Source organism: Lissotriton helveticus, chromosome 9 (assembly GCF_964261635.1).
Source record: "Lissotriton helveticus chromosome 9, aLisHel1.1, whole genome shotgun sequence".
Classification (NCBI taxonomy): Eukaryota; Metazoa; Chordata; class Amphibia; order Caudata; family Salamandridae; genus Lissotriton; species Lissotriton helveticus.
This window is the reverse complement of record NC_136070.1, coordinates 161307007-161322230: the sequence shown is the minus strand read 5'-3', so window position 1 is coordinate 161322230 and position 15224 is coordinate 161307007.

Below are 15224 nucleotides of genomic sequence, written 5' to 3'. Positions count from 1 at the left end.
ACCAGGGACCTTTGGGATGCCTTTCCTCAGAAGCAACAGCTGAGCCAAAGTATTGTGTTGTTTCTTGGTCTCTCCACAATCTTACTCAGTCAATTAATTGACTCCATGAGGGTCAGACTGATTTGCATATAGCCCTGTCAGAACTGGGGTGGCAGAGTGGGCTAAAGAACGGTGATGGATTAAACCCAGATCTTTTGACTGGGTGTCAGTGTTTGATTGGTTTAGATGCTCCGTCCATCACCACCAGCTTTTGTACCGCTTTGTTCGCCATAAATTGACAGTATATGCGCAGACGTGAGTCCCTTGCTCACTTTGCCACTGGATTCAAGCAAGCCTGGCTGAAGACGGCTCAAATGCCAGAAGCCAGTCCTAGGAAGCTTGTTTCCGGTCAAGGGAAGGCATGGCTTGGCAGTTCGGGCTGGAGTGTTTGATTGGTTCAGATGCTCCGTCTATCACCTCCTCCTTTTGTACCGACAAAAGCATTCTGGCACAACTTGCACAAAGACAAGAAATCACCTTTCAAAAGGTTGGCAAGGGCGGAGCCCTTGTTCTCATGGATACGACTTTTAACAATTCTAAAGTTGCATTGCATGTGGAAGATACTAACATCTATATGCCACTTGAGCAAGATCCGACCATGGAATTATTGAAACATCATCAATAACTAATCGATAAAGCACTTGACATGGAAAGGATATCAGAAGACATGGCCAGATTCCTTATAACTAAATTCCCAAGGAGACCAGAACTTTACATGTTACCTAAAGTCACAAGAATTTGGAAAATCCCCCGTTTCGACCTATTGTTTAGGGATGCAGTTCACTTTTTGAACCAGCTGGAAAAGTAATAGATGATTGTCTTCAACCATTGTGACAAGAGTGGCATACATATATTCAAGACACAGCAGACTTCATTCTCAAACTAGAGAAAATTACTTTATCACCAGAGAAGGAATACTTATTGTGTACTATTGATGGTGTAGAGTCAAAATATCAAGTTTTTTATTTCGACTAGACATAATATAGAGTAAAAAATATAGAATGGACATAATATCGACTAGACATATTATAGACAACAAAAATATCGAATTTTGGGTAAGTTAATATTAATTTTTATTTTTTGTGTAATATAATTCTGTAGCGGGTTGTGGGTTTATAGGGGAATAGGGTGGGAAGTAATTTAATTATAATTAATTAAATATGTTAATTAATTAATTGGTATTTATTTTGAATTAATTGTTAATTAATTATTAATTGGTAATCAATTAAAATGTAATTGGTAATTAATTTTAATTGATTAATTGGTAAACATTTTAATTTCACTAATTTATTTTCTGTAGCGGGTTGTGAGTTTATAGGGGAATAGGGTGGGAAGTAATTTAATTATAATTAATTAAATATGTTAATTAATTAATTGGTATTTATTTTGAATTAATTGTTAATTAATTATTAAGTGGTAATTAATTAAAATGTAATTGGTAATTAATTTTAATTGATTCATTGTTAAATATTTTAATTTTAGTAATTTATTTTCTGTAGCGGGTTTGTGGGTTTATAGGGGAATAGGGTGGGAAGTAATTTAATTATAATTAATTAAATATGTTAATTAATTAGTATTTATTTTGAATTAATTGGTAATTAATTTTTAATTGATAATTAATTAATTGTTAATTGATAATTAATTTTAATTCATTGTTTAATTCAAAATTATGTGAATAATATTTTATTTTCTTTAGCGGGTTGTGTGTTTATAGGGGAATAGGGTGGGAAGTAATTTTATTATAATTAATTAAATATGTTAATTAATAGATTGGTATTTATTTTGAATAAATTGTCAATTAATTTTGAATTGGTAATTAATTAATTGTTAATTGATAATTACATTTTATTATTTGATTAATTGATAATTATGTGAATAATATTATTTTATTTTTAGTAGCGGGTTGTGGGTTTATAGGGGAATAGGGTGGGAAGTAATTTAATATAATTAATTAAACATGATAATTAATTAATTGGTATTTATTTTAAATAATTTGTTAATTATTTTTAATTGGTAATTCATTCATTATTAAGTGGTAATTAAAATGTATTAATTGTTTAAGTTATAATTATGTGATTTATATGAATTTATTTTCACTAGAGTGGGGATATTAAAATGTACCCCTATGCTATCCAACGCTTTCCCTACTGTTGCACTCTCTGGAGTGGGAATAGTAATTTTTACCCCTACGCTATCCAACGCTTTCCCTACTGTTGCACTCACTGGAGTGGGAACAGTAATTTTTACACTTACGCTATCCAACGCTTTCCCTACTGTTGTATTCGCTGGAGTGGGAATAGTAATTTTTACCCCAACGCTATCCAATGCTTTCCCTACTGTTGCACTCTCTGGAGTGGGAATAGTAATTTTTACCCCTACGCTATCCAACGCTTTCCCTACTGTTGCACTCTCTGGAGTGGGAATAGTAATTTTTACCCCTACGCTATCCAACGCTTTCCCTACTGTTGCACTCTCTGGAGTGGGAATAGTAATTTTTACCCCTACGCTATCCAACGCTTTCCCTACTGTTGCACTCGCTGGAGTGGGAATAGTAATTTTTACACTTATGCTATCCAACGCTTTCCCTACTGTTGTATTCGCGGGAGTGGGAATAGTAATTTTTCCCCCTACGCTATCCAATGCTTTCCCTACTGTTGCACTCTCTGGAGTGGGAATAGTAATTTTTACCCCTACGCTATCCAACGCTTTCCCTACTGTTGCAGTCTCAGGAGTGGGAATAGTAATTTTTACCCCTACGTTATCCAACGCTTTCTCTACTGTTGCACTCTTTGGAGTGGGAATAGTAATGTTTACCCCTATGCTAGCCAACGCTTTCCCTACTGTTGCATTCGCTGGAGTGGGAATAGTAATTTTTACCCCTTCGCTATCCAACACTTTCCCTACTGTTGCACTTGCTGGAGTTGGAAAAGTAATTTTTCCCCCTACGCTATCCAATGCTTTCCCTACTGTTGCACTCTCTGGAGTGGGAATAGTAATTTTTACCCCTACGCTATCCAACGCTTTCCCTACTGTTGCAGTCTCAGGAGTGGGAATAGTAATTTTTACCCCTACGTTATCCAACGCTTTCTCTACTGTTGCACTCTTTGGAGTGGGAATAGTAATGTTTACCCCTATGCTAGCCAACGCTTTCCCTACTGTTGCATTCGCTGGAGTGGGAATAGTAATTTTTACCCCTTCGCTATCCAACACTTTCCCTACTGTTGCACTTGCTGGAGTTGGAAAAGTAATTTTTACCCCTACGGGATCCAATGCTTTCACTACTGTTGCACTCGCTGGAGTGGGAATAGTAATTTTTACCACTACGCTATCCAATGCTTTCCCTACTGTTGCACTCTTTGGAGTGGGAATAGTAATTTTTACCCCTACGCTATCCAACGCTTTCCCTACTGTTGCACTCACTGGAGTGGGAATAGTAAGTTTTTACCCCTACGCTATCCAACACTTTCCTACTGTTGCACTTGCTGGAGTTGGAATAGTAATTTTTACCCCTACGGGATCCAATGCTTTCACTACTGTTGCACTCGCTGGAGTGGGAATATTAATTTTTACCACTACGCTATCCAACGCTTTCCCTACTGTTGCACTCTTTGGAGTGGGAATAGTAATTTTTACCCCTACGCTATCCAACGCTTTCCCTACTGTTGCACTCGCTGGAGTGGGAATAGTAATTTTTACCCCTACGCTATCCAACGCTTTCCCTACTGTTGCACTCACTGGAGTGGGAATAGTAATTTTTACTCCTACGCTATCCAATGTTTTCCCTACTGTTGCACTCTCTGGAGTTGGAATAGTAATTTTTATCCGTACGCTATCCAACGCTTACTCGACTGTTACACTCACTGGAATTGGAATAGTAATTTAAACCCCTACGCTATCCAACGCTTTCCCTACTGTTGCACTCGCTTGAGTTGGAATAGTAATTTTTACCCCTACGGTATCCAACGCTTTCCCTACTGTTGCACTCTTTGGAGTGGGAATAGTAAGTTTTTTCCCCGACGCTATCCAACGCTTTTCCTACTGTTTCACTCTTTGGAGTGGGAATAGTCATTTTTACCCCTACGCTATCCAACGCTTTCCCTACTGTTGCACTCGCTGGACTTGGAATAGTAATTTTTACCACCTACGCTATCCAACACTTTCCCTACTGTTGCACTCTTTGGTGTGGGAATAGTAATTTTTACCCCTACGCTATCCAACGCTTTCCCTACTGTTGCACTCGCTGGAGTGGGAATAGTAATTTTTACCCCTACGCTATCCAAAGCTTTCCCTATTGTTGCACTCGCTGGAGTGGGAATAGTAATTGTTACCCCTACGCTATCCAACGCTTTCCCTACTGTTGCACTCTCTGGAGTGGTGATAGTAATTTTTAGCCTTGTGCTATCCAATGTTTTCCCTACTGTTGCACTCTCTCGAGTTGGAATAGTAATTTTTATCCGTACGCTATCCAACGCTTACTACTGTTACACTCACTGGAGTTGGAATAGTAATTTAAACCCCTACGCTATCCAACGCTTTCTCTACTGTTGCACTCGCTGGAGTGGAAATAGTAATTTTTACCCGTACGCTATCCAACGCTTTCCCTACTGTTGCACTCGCTGGAGTGGGAATAGTAATTTTTACCCCTACGCTATCCAACGCTTTCCCTACTGTTGCACTCACTGGAGTGGGAATAGTAATTTTAACCCTTTCGCTATCCTACGGTAAAAATATTGTATATGTTTTGTAAATAATATGTATATATATATATATATATATATATATATATATATATATATATATATATATATATATAGTTTTTTTAAGTTACATTAATTATTTCTCAATTTTACTATTGAAACATCAAAAAACCACAATAAATCCAATGTTTATACTGGAATTGACACACTTCTGTCTTCACCATAGTTATTTTAAATGGTCAGATACATTCTTTGTTCAATTGAATGGTACCTCTATGGGTTTTTCAGGAGCACCTGCTAATGCAAACACGTTTATGGCGAAGTATGAAGATGAACACATTTTTCAATAATGATGACTGGAAGGATGACATTGAGTTTTTTTGCAGATATATCGATGATATATTCATTATTTGGTCCGGAACAGCATCTAAACTCACTAAAAACATCGACAAGCTGAACATCAAGAGCCCAAGGATACAGTTTACCCAATCAATCAACAAAAATAAAATACCATTCTTGGATGTTTCTTTTGAAATATGTAATCATCAAATCATAACGTATCTGCACCAAAAAGAGACAGATAAAAATAGTCTCTTACACTATCAGAGTTTCCACCCACAAAATCTCTTGAACAATTTACCATACTCTCAATTTCTGAGAGTCAAACGCATAATTCCAAATGAAGATAAATGTCACAAGTGCATTCAGGAATTCAAAACAAAATATGAGAAACGTGGGTACCCAGCAAAACTTTTGGATGATTCGGCAACCAGAGCAATGAAACTAAGTCGACGCACACTGCTTACAAAAAAGGATAAAACAGATACTAAAAGGAATGTCTTTGTGTCTAAATTTTCCATAAATTTACAAAAAATCAAAAACATCATCAATAAGAGATGGGAACTTTTACAACTGGAACCTGATTTTCATGATATTTATGTGGAACGACCGCAATTTGCGTACATGAGAACAAAGTATTTGAAGGAGCTGCTAAAAACTATAAAAACAGTGGATAACAGTGAAACTGTTGGAATGAGACGCTGTGCAAATTGTGTACACTGTAATAACGCCATTGTGGGCAACATCGTTCCCACCCCCCCACAGGAGGAAAACATTTAACTACGATACAAAGGAGACTGCAATACAAGCAATGTAGTTTACATGATAAAGGGCCCGTGTGGATTACTTTACATAGGTAAAACTGAAATAAAACTAAAAACACGGATTTCAGAGCATAAGAGTCGAATACGCAATAAAACCACCTCTTCATCAGTAGCCACACATTGGGCAGAAAAGAAACACACAATAGCTCAGTTGAGATTCCAGATAATTGAGGTAGTTTCTGTTCAAACATACAAATAAGAGATTGCTCCAGAGGGAGACATTCTGGATCAAATGCTTGGGTACAATAACCACTAAGGGTCTTAATGATTGTATGGAAATGAGCTGTTTTTTGTAACATAAACATATGATGTGAATCACTAGTATGTATGCTCTTGGGTAGGAACACTATTTCATTTTGCAACCTTTTTTTGGTTTCAACACCTTTTCACTTATGTTTTTTACCTCACTAGAGTTGATATCCTATTGTTGGAATTCATTTGAGTCGCTTGTTTAAATATTTCACTTTGGTTAAGACAGCATTCGTTGTTGGGAACATTGCGTGTGGTTTCTGAAATAGTTTAGTAATTTTGAGTATCCCATGTACGGGTTTTTTTTGGTTTTCGCCAGATTGCTAATGGATTCTACTGGAGGACTTTTGAGTCCCGTCGTAGCTAATGCTGCATAATATCGCCACATAAATAACACTTGACACATTGTCATTGCACTAATAAAGTTGCACTATGAAATCGATTATTAGCTTTATTGTATAGTTAATAAAAACTATTACAAAATATAGATACGACAATGTGTTACAAAGCAGAAAACACCGATGTGTGGAAATTAAAAAGATTATTAAAATGAGAATGTCTTTCAAGTTTAAAAGTAAACATGTTGCTGATTCAAGTCTTTGCCAGTGATCTTCGCTTTTCCTCAAAATTGGCAATAAATTTAACTGCTCTGCAAATGAATTGTAGATCTACTGAGCATAAGATTTGTACAATCATAAAGTTGCACTAGAGTTGTATCCTTCCTGGTTACCTAGACGACGCTTTAGGAATGCGGGCCAATCAGCAGTAAACGCCGTTAAATACGCAACGACGTTACGTTGTGTCACATGATCGGACGGTCTTGGTGTTCATGGTGATGATCGAAGGGGCGTTGGTTCTCGAGTAAAGAGGTATGTCTTCAGAATACAATGGCATAGTCATAGATAATGCTGAGACATTATCGTGAAGTTTGATAACAGCGGCGGTTTTGTTTATCTTTGGTTTAAGGTATCGCTATCATCGGTATACGCGTAACTGACGTGAGCCTTCATGAACGGAGTGAACTATTACCAAGGTATGTGTTGGTAATGTTTCCGAATCATGTCCCCATGCGGTTATTAGTTAGATGAGAGTCTTGTACCTTACATTTCGTTTTTCCTTGTATAGGTGTGGTGATCATGACAATTAATTGCTATACAGTCAAGTCTTCATTATTTGCATACGCATTATCGACGTTAGACTTCATGAACCTAGTGAACTATCACCAAGGTATGAGTTGGCAATGTTTTTGAATCGTGTCCCCATGCGGTTATTTGTCAGATATGATTCTTGTAGTTTACGTTTTGTTTTTCCATGTATAGGTGTGGCGATCTCGACAGTTAATCTCGGACAGTAAGTCTGTTTTTTTAGCACATACCTTGTATCAGGTCACATAGGTTTTGGGCAGCATTTTAATTGTATATGTTTTGTCACTGACCAGAGTTTTGAAGAATTGAATTAATGAACAATATCACTGGAAAGTGGTTTAGTGTATTCTAGAGTAAGTGGACTTTATGAATGGGTCATGCACTGTTCTTCACTGAGGTGATGGTTTCTTTACACATTATTTTCATTGCCTGAGTTTATATCATACAGCTGGTTGTTTATATATCTCTACATTCCTGATTGAACAGTTATAATCACTGTGTATTTCACAGTAATGATGTATTGTTGGACTTATAGAACTTCCGATGTGCTAAGTACAGTCGTTTATGTTTGATTGTTGTTTTGAATAACAGTGTTGCCCCTGAAGCAGGGACTATGGAAAGTCCTGAAATGCATTGGGCTATCAACATCTACATCATTTAAAGAGAAGGAAAACTCCAGTAATTGATTGTATATGTTCACATATATACATTAATTTTGTTGTATATTGAAACATACAGTGAAGTTGTTTTGGTTTATGAAACATTGCTATTTAAAGGTAATTGAGAGGAACTTTATTTCAAAATAAATTGAATACAATTTTGTTTAAATTTTGAGGAAAATGTTTAATTTGTGTAAATATTTGTAAATTCACAATAGTTGTGCGTGTCTGAGTCTAGCAGGCAATTGAGCTAGCTTGATTCCACTTACATTGAAATTGGAGTGTTTAGGCACACCCATCCAGACATAGCACACTGATCAAAAGAAAGATTTAAAATCAGTCATTAACGAACCTTAATGAGGAGTGCATAGATCACCCCCCAATATCTATCATGTTATAGGAAAAAGTAATCTAAACCCCCCTTGCATGTTGTTGAAGCAAAATAATTATATATTAAAAATCTCTGGGATCAGTGGTGGACCCCGTACATCAGCATACAGAAATGGACGTTCATCTAAGCAGATGCAGTGATCTTGTCTAATATTTCTCGTTCCATGTGTGTTTTTTTGTTCCTGTACTCTCCTATATGACAGTTCGTATGCACATAAGCAACAGCTGCATGTTTGTGTTATGTCTAGTTGCCAGTGCCTGGTCAGAAAGAGTAACAAGAAACTTCTGTCTGTGGTGTTCAAATTAAGTGCCTGCACAACGTATTAAATACTCCGCACATAGCCTTCTGGGCTATCCAGGGCCTATCCTAGGAATTGCTTACATGTATTAATAAGCATTTGCAATGCAATAGGTCTCGCATTTATGCAAGTTTTAGCTATCGGCATTGTAAATGACAATGCCTTTTATTTATGTTTTAATAACGAAAACAAAAATAAAAGGCATTGTTATTTGCAATGTCAATAGCTCAAACTCGCATATATGCGAGACCTATTGCATTGCAAATGCTTGTTAATTACTGCCAGGTCTGAGACACTGAGGGACCCACTCCACCTAAAGCGCCAGGCCGCTTCGAATGAAGCAGCAGCTGGGCACTACACATTTTTCTTCATTCATTAATTGCAGATTTCATTGCCTGGTTTTCAGTTTGCACAATGTGCAATGTGGCCGCCGTATGAAAGAATTCTGTGCGACTTCGCTGTGCAACTTCAAGAGAACGACCCCCACACTCCCTTCCCCTTCCATGTTTATATTGAGTGCCATGGCGTATCTAACAGCCATATATGTAGCGCTGTAATAGGAATACTTAAATGCTATTAAACATCTAACCAGCGCTACATGCTGCATTACATATGAATATTCAGCCCAAGTGTGGCGGCAAGGTGATGGCCGGATACAGACATTTTAAACGACACAGCAGTTAGGAAACCATAGTTTAAACGCACTTCCACTTGGTTTTGAAGCAATGTTTAACTATAAATGGTTCACACAGAATTTAGTACAAAAATATAGTAAATGAATGTATTAATAGACACAAGTTGCAAAATGCCAAAAAGCAGAGTGTGCTGGTACGTAGGGACCGCTGGGAGAGAACCGCGGGATGCTGTTCAATAAAAACAGAGAGCATTCAATGGCATTCCACAAATCAGGGACTCCCCAGGTGTCCTGCGGCTGTGCAGCGAAGCCGCATGAAGAAACAAGACAGACCAGACAGCATGAGGACAAACACCACCAACACAACAGAACAGGCAGCGTGGAGACAGAACAGGGCAGCAAAAATAAGCAGCAGAGAGACATCACAGGGAGAATAAACAGCTCAGCACGTGTGCAGAGTAGAGATCAGATAACTTAGGGTAGAGGGGAAACATAGAGGCTAAGATCCAAAATCGAATAGAAAGCAGAAACCAGAGTAAAAGCCATATACAGGAGATGGAGTGAATGAGGCAGGTTACAACAAACAAAGCAAAGTCGGCACGGGATAGGAGAGCTTCAACAAAGGAGAGACTTTAAATCACTGTCGAGGGATAGGACAGGACGACTGACATGAGTCAGACATACAGGACAGAAAGATCTGTGCGCATCCCAAGAGAAACAGCACGGGATTGAGGCAACTGGACGTGACAAAGAAGAGAAACAACACAATTTAGGTGCAATCACTTCATGTGACAGAGATAAGAGACCATAGGACTGAGGGGAGGCGAATATATGAGAAACCCAAGAAATCGGACAGAGATCTCGAACATTATTAAGGATAAAAATTGCATGTGACAGATGGGAGTCAGCAAACCACAATGGCGAGAAAACACAAGAAAAAATGAGCAGCTCGCGCTGATGAGGAGAGGAGGAGGCAGAAGGGGGAGGGGAAAGAGGCGGGGGCAAACAGCTGTGTCCCTTGCGGGACCCAGCTTTGAAACCATCTGTTAATTACTAACAGATGGTTTTAAAGCTCGTTCTTGCAAGGGGATAGCCAAACGGGCATGCGTTGCCATTAAAAGCATGTAACTCATGCACGTTTTTGCCTGAAATCCATGGCTTAAGGTCTTTTTCCTAGGCAGCGCATGCACGCTGCTAGGCGAGACCTAAAAAGGATAGTTTGGGCCTGGCAAAAGTTTATTTTACCAGGTCGAAATGGCAGTTTAAAAACTTCACACACAAGCTGCAATGGCAGGCCTAAGACATTTTAAAAGCCTTCTTAAGTGGGTAGCACAATAACTGCTTCATGCCTACTCGTAGCATTTAATTTACAGTTCCTGGGTACATGTAGTACCGCTTCACTAGGGTCTGATTAGGAAATTAATTATGCCAATTGGAGATATGCCAATGTTTCCATGTTTTGAGGAGTGAGCACATGCCCTTTAGCCCTGGTTAGCAGTGGTATTTGCACAGAGACCTAAGGCCAGGAAAAAATGAGATCAGTAAAAATGGGAGAGGAAGGAAAGAAATGTGGGACAGGATCAACCTAAGGCTGACAGGTCTAAAACATGTCTTACTTTTTAAATAGCATGCACATTGCCATAGGGGTAGTTAAAGCCTACCCTAGAGGTGACGCATACATATTAAAAGGGATTAGAAAGGATTAGGCCTCGCAAATGGTTTATTCTGGCAGGTCGAATGGAAGTTTTAAACTACACTACAGGCTGCAGAGGCAGGATTGAGACATATTGTCAATGGCTACTTTAGTAGGTGGCACAGTTGCATCGCACTAGTACCATTTAATTTACAGCCCCTGCTATCATGTGGCGCTATTTACTATGGACTTATAAGTAAAATAATTTTCCCATGTTTTCAAGGAAAAGCAATAACACTTTACCATTGGTTAGAAGAGGAAAAGGTACACAGAACCCAAAATGGCACAACAAAACTGGGTTTAGGAAAAGGAAGCAGAGGAAAGCAACAATCTGGAGTGACCCTGCCGAAATAGCCAGGTCCAACACTTTTCAATTGTTCTATTTTTTTCGCATAACATTTCCCATATATTTCGAAACACGCTGTCTTCACTTGGGCAACACATTTATATCTATTTTAAACTTGTTCATACGTTTTAATTTCTTTAATTTAAACTGTATTAATGTTTGCTTTGTGTATAGTCTTGACATCTTTTTTTCTGAGGATTACCAGAATTCTCAGACCAAGCAAACTAATGTGAGCCAGATTTTCACTTATGCTCGTGCATAACTCTCATACCGACTTCGACGTCTCTTTCTCTGGCTGTCAAATTCCATCCCGCATTTAAAAAATTGAAAACAAAGCAAAGGCTAGTCAAGTAAACATTGTCAACACTGTTGCACAAATAGATCAGCTGATGCACATAATTTCTTTTATCGAATAATCAGGAAACGGAGTTTAGACATTATGACGGCATTTTGAACTTTCTACATCACAATATTTAATCTTTTATATTATTATGAGGCTGTTTAATACCAGATGCACACTGTTTTCAAAGATTGTTTAGCATTTTTCCCTATTCGAGGTGAATACTAATCTAATAACGAAGCACTCGAAGTATTCCTTTGTTCCCCTCCAAGGTTAAAAACAGACGATCTTCAGAATTTACTCTACCGCACAGAATTACTGAAATTAACAAAACTTCATATGAAGACAATGCAGACAGTCTCAGGGGTTTTGCTGTTTCCATCGCAAGTTGCAAGTTAATGATGATGTACGAATAAATGAACTTTGTGTATTTACATTTTCAGTGTAAAGTGGAATCAGTAAATGCAAACAAAGAGAGCGTTTTTTGCCTGTGCAGAATCTATGTGAGATCTCTTAATTAGGACTCTGCAAATTGCCAGAGGATAAATCTTGTAAAATGCCATTTCATTAATTGAAGGAAGAAAAAAAACTGCTGTTCTGCATTGTCTGTATTCAAGGCATTTAATTTGCGCACATTGTTAGTGCAGATGAACTCCATGGATTGTGCAATGTTTTAATGGTTGGTGCTGTTCTCTACGTTTGTGCAAATAATCATGTCTGGGTAATTGTTTGTTCAATGAACAACTAACTTTTTTTAGTTAAAATTAATTGAAAATTAAATGAAAAAGCAAATGAAATCGCATAAATACTTATGACTGTTAGTAATTCTATCTTAATTGTAATCATTTGAGGGATTTCTTAACCTTAAGTTGCCATGTTGGCAACCAGCTGATCTCCATAACATCACACTGCACACATTCAGTAAGACAGAAAGGGCCAAGGTATACAATTAGTACGTGTGCACTTTACAAATTGGTCACCTTTGAATGGGCATTTTTACACTACTAGTGTGTGCTGTTTTCCATCCTGATTTGTAGAAACAGCTCATGTGGAGTTTTTGCTCCCTCATATTGTGGGAGGCTTCACTCGTGATTTACACTCACATTGTAATTCCAATTGTGGAGCAAAGAAGAGTTTACACCTAACAAATGATCACTAGCCCTGTCATTATCAATGCGTACGTCTGTTCTTATTATTAGTATTGACAAACGTCTGAATTAATTTTTGTATAAATGTGTAAAGTGGCATGTAGTGGCAGTGGAAGTTAGATTTCTTCAGCGGGCAAGGTAGCAGGCTATAGCCGAATAGGGTTCGACATCATCAAGTGATGCTGATCATCAAGTCAGATGAATCAGATTTGCTGCTGCAGAGAAGCACTTAGTAGGCATTAAAGCGAAGTCAGGCCCACCAGCGATGCATTCTCGGCAGATCAACTTGGCAGGTTGGTCCTGGTCTTCTGTTGGTTCTCCAGGCAAAAAAGATTTGAAAATTTCTTTAAGTACCAGGTTTTAGTGTTAGGCAGGAGGAGTACACTCTGAAACCAGCCAAGCATTCCACGACTTCAGTAGTAGTGCTTGGAAGACTCACCTCAGCAGACTAGGGGTGAATGTCTGAAAAGTTTCAGCGCTCTGTCCATCATCTCCTTGTGTTTGCTCACTTCAACAGAAGCCACCAGCAGGGTCTAGGGCAGGTTGGTCTGCTAGGCTCATTCAGCGAAGCGTATGTGAGAGCAGACCCAGCCCTTAGGGTTCTCATTACAGGTCTCAACAATCTTCTGTCTTTCACAGGACCACTAGTGTTCTCATGAGAATGCCCAGGGGTGTCACATTCATGCCTGGCACTAGCCAGTTGGTGGGGATGGCTCTGGGCCACAACCATAACCAAAAGGGAAAACAGTTCCAGGATAAACCTACCCATTATGCAGCAGTTCCCATGTGCCCAACAGCAAACAATCCCATGGTGCTAATCCTAGCTAAATCCAACAAGACAGAGCCTTTCTTCCCTTGTGCAGAGCACTTGTGCCCAGCCAACAGTTGTGGCCAAGAAATGAGCAATTCCTACTCAGTGGCTACTCAAAACAGGGTCTGGGGGAAGCTCCTCTCCCACTGGGATTGGTGCCTGACCGGCTAAGGAGACAAATGAAGCAGCAGGCAAGATGTTAGCTACATTGTTCTTTGACAGGGTGGGCTTCTTTGTAGTTAATTAAGGTCTGGGTGCAGCCAAAATAATTACCCTGTCACATGAAGAAAACACTTCCCCACACTCATGACCTTTGTCTCGGCAGTGGGAACAAGTTCACATTCAACTACTGGAAGTCATTTGGAAGATTATTCAAATGAACTTTTAGAGGATTTAGGCTGGTTAAGTGTCAATTTTCAAAAGCTCATTTGGCAAAATAGTTACTATAAATCAGAATTTACCAATGAATTAGACTTGTAATAAATACTTTAGAAAGTGCAAGAAAGAACTTTGTAAATGATTTCTAGTCAGAGATACCTTTTTTTAATTTAAATTTTATATCTCAGCGCTGTCATGTGAAACAACTCGCCCTCCTACACTGAAAATAGCTTTTGGTGCCTTTCACTGTAGATACATGTTTTGAATTCAACCTTCAAATTTTCCTCTTCTACATATCAGGCATCTTAAATTATTGGGTATTACATAGGGCTGACTCTCTAATATTTAAAAGGAGAGGTTAGGCTTGTCAATAGGTGTTACTGTAACAGGTCGAATTTGCAATTTAAACATAGACAGCCTGGTTACTCATGGCAGGCCTGCAGTCATGGTTTGCATTGTCAGTTAAGCGGTGCTACATTATTTGCTGTAGTAAACTAGTGACATTTAACTTACAGACCTCCGGTACATTTTGTATCATATGCTAGGGACCTATAGGTAAGTCCAAAGTTCCAGTTAGCAGTATAGCCAATTTCAATATGATGTATTGGTTGGAGCACATAAACTGTTGCCTGGGTAGCAGAGTCTCAATGCACAGAATCAAAGAAACAGCAGCATTAGTCCGAAAAAGCAGGTGATCATGCAAAAAGAGGCATCTTATTATGCATACTTACATGATGTTCCCACATGAGACAAAGGGAAAACAGACTGACATTTGGCTGCAGCCAGCTTGAAATATTATCAGAACGAATAGGTTTGCTTTGATGTTGGAGGTAGGATAATTATCACCATTATTTTTTTTGTAGCCTATAGGAAGACAGTTTTTATTATTTGATGGTCATTACCTATGGTTGTATACCTCAGAGTTTTGGTTTTGCATGCACACTAATAAAGTTCATAGGTCTAGCTATGAATGACACTTATCTCAATTTCATTAACCAGTTTTAGGTAGTAACTCATGAAAATAACGTTGCAGTGCCGGTCATAATCTATTTGCCTGCTTTCAACATTGTGAGCCAATTCTTTTTTCCACCTGAGCTTTTTTCCATTTTGACCATATTGACATAAATGCACATTTGTGTAGACTATTTAGTTGCATGTGTACTCACTTACTTTTGCTCTCTAAAAAAGCACTTAAAGAATAATGATTTATTGAGATTTTTTATTGCATTGCAA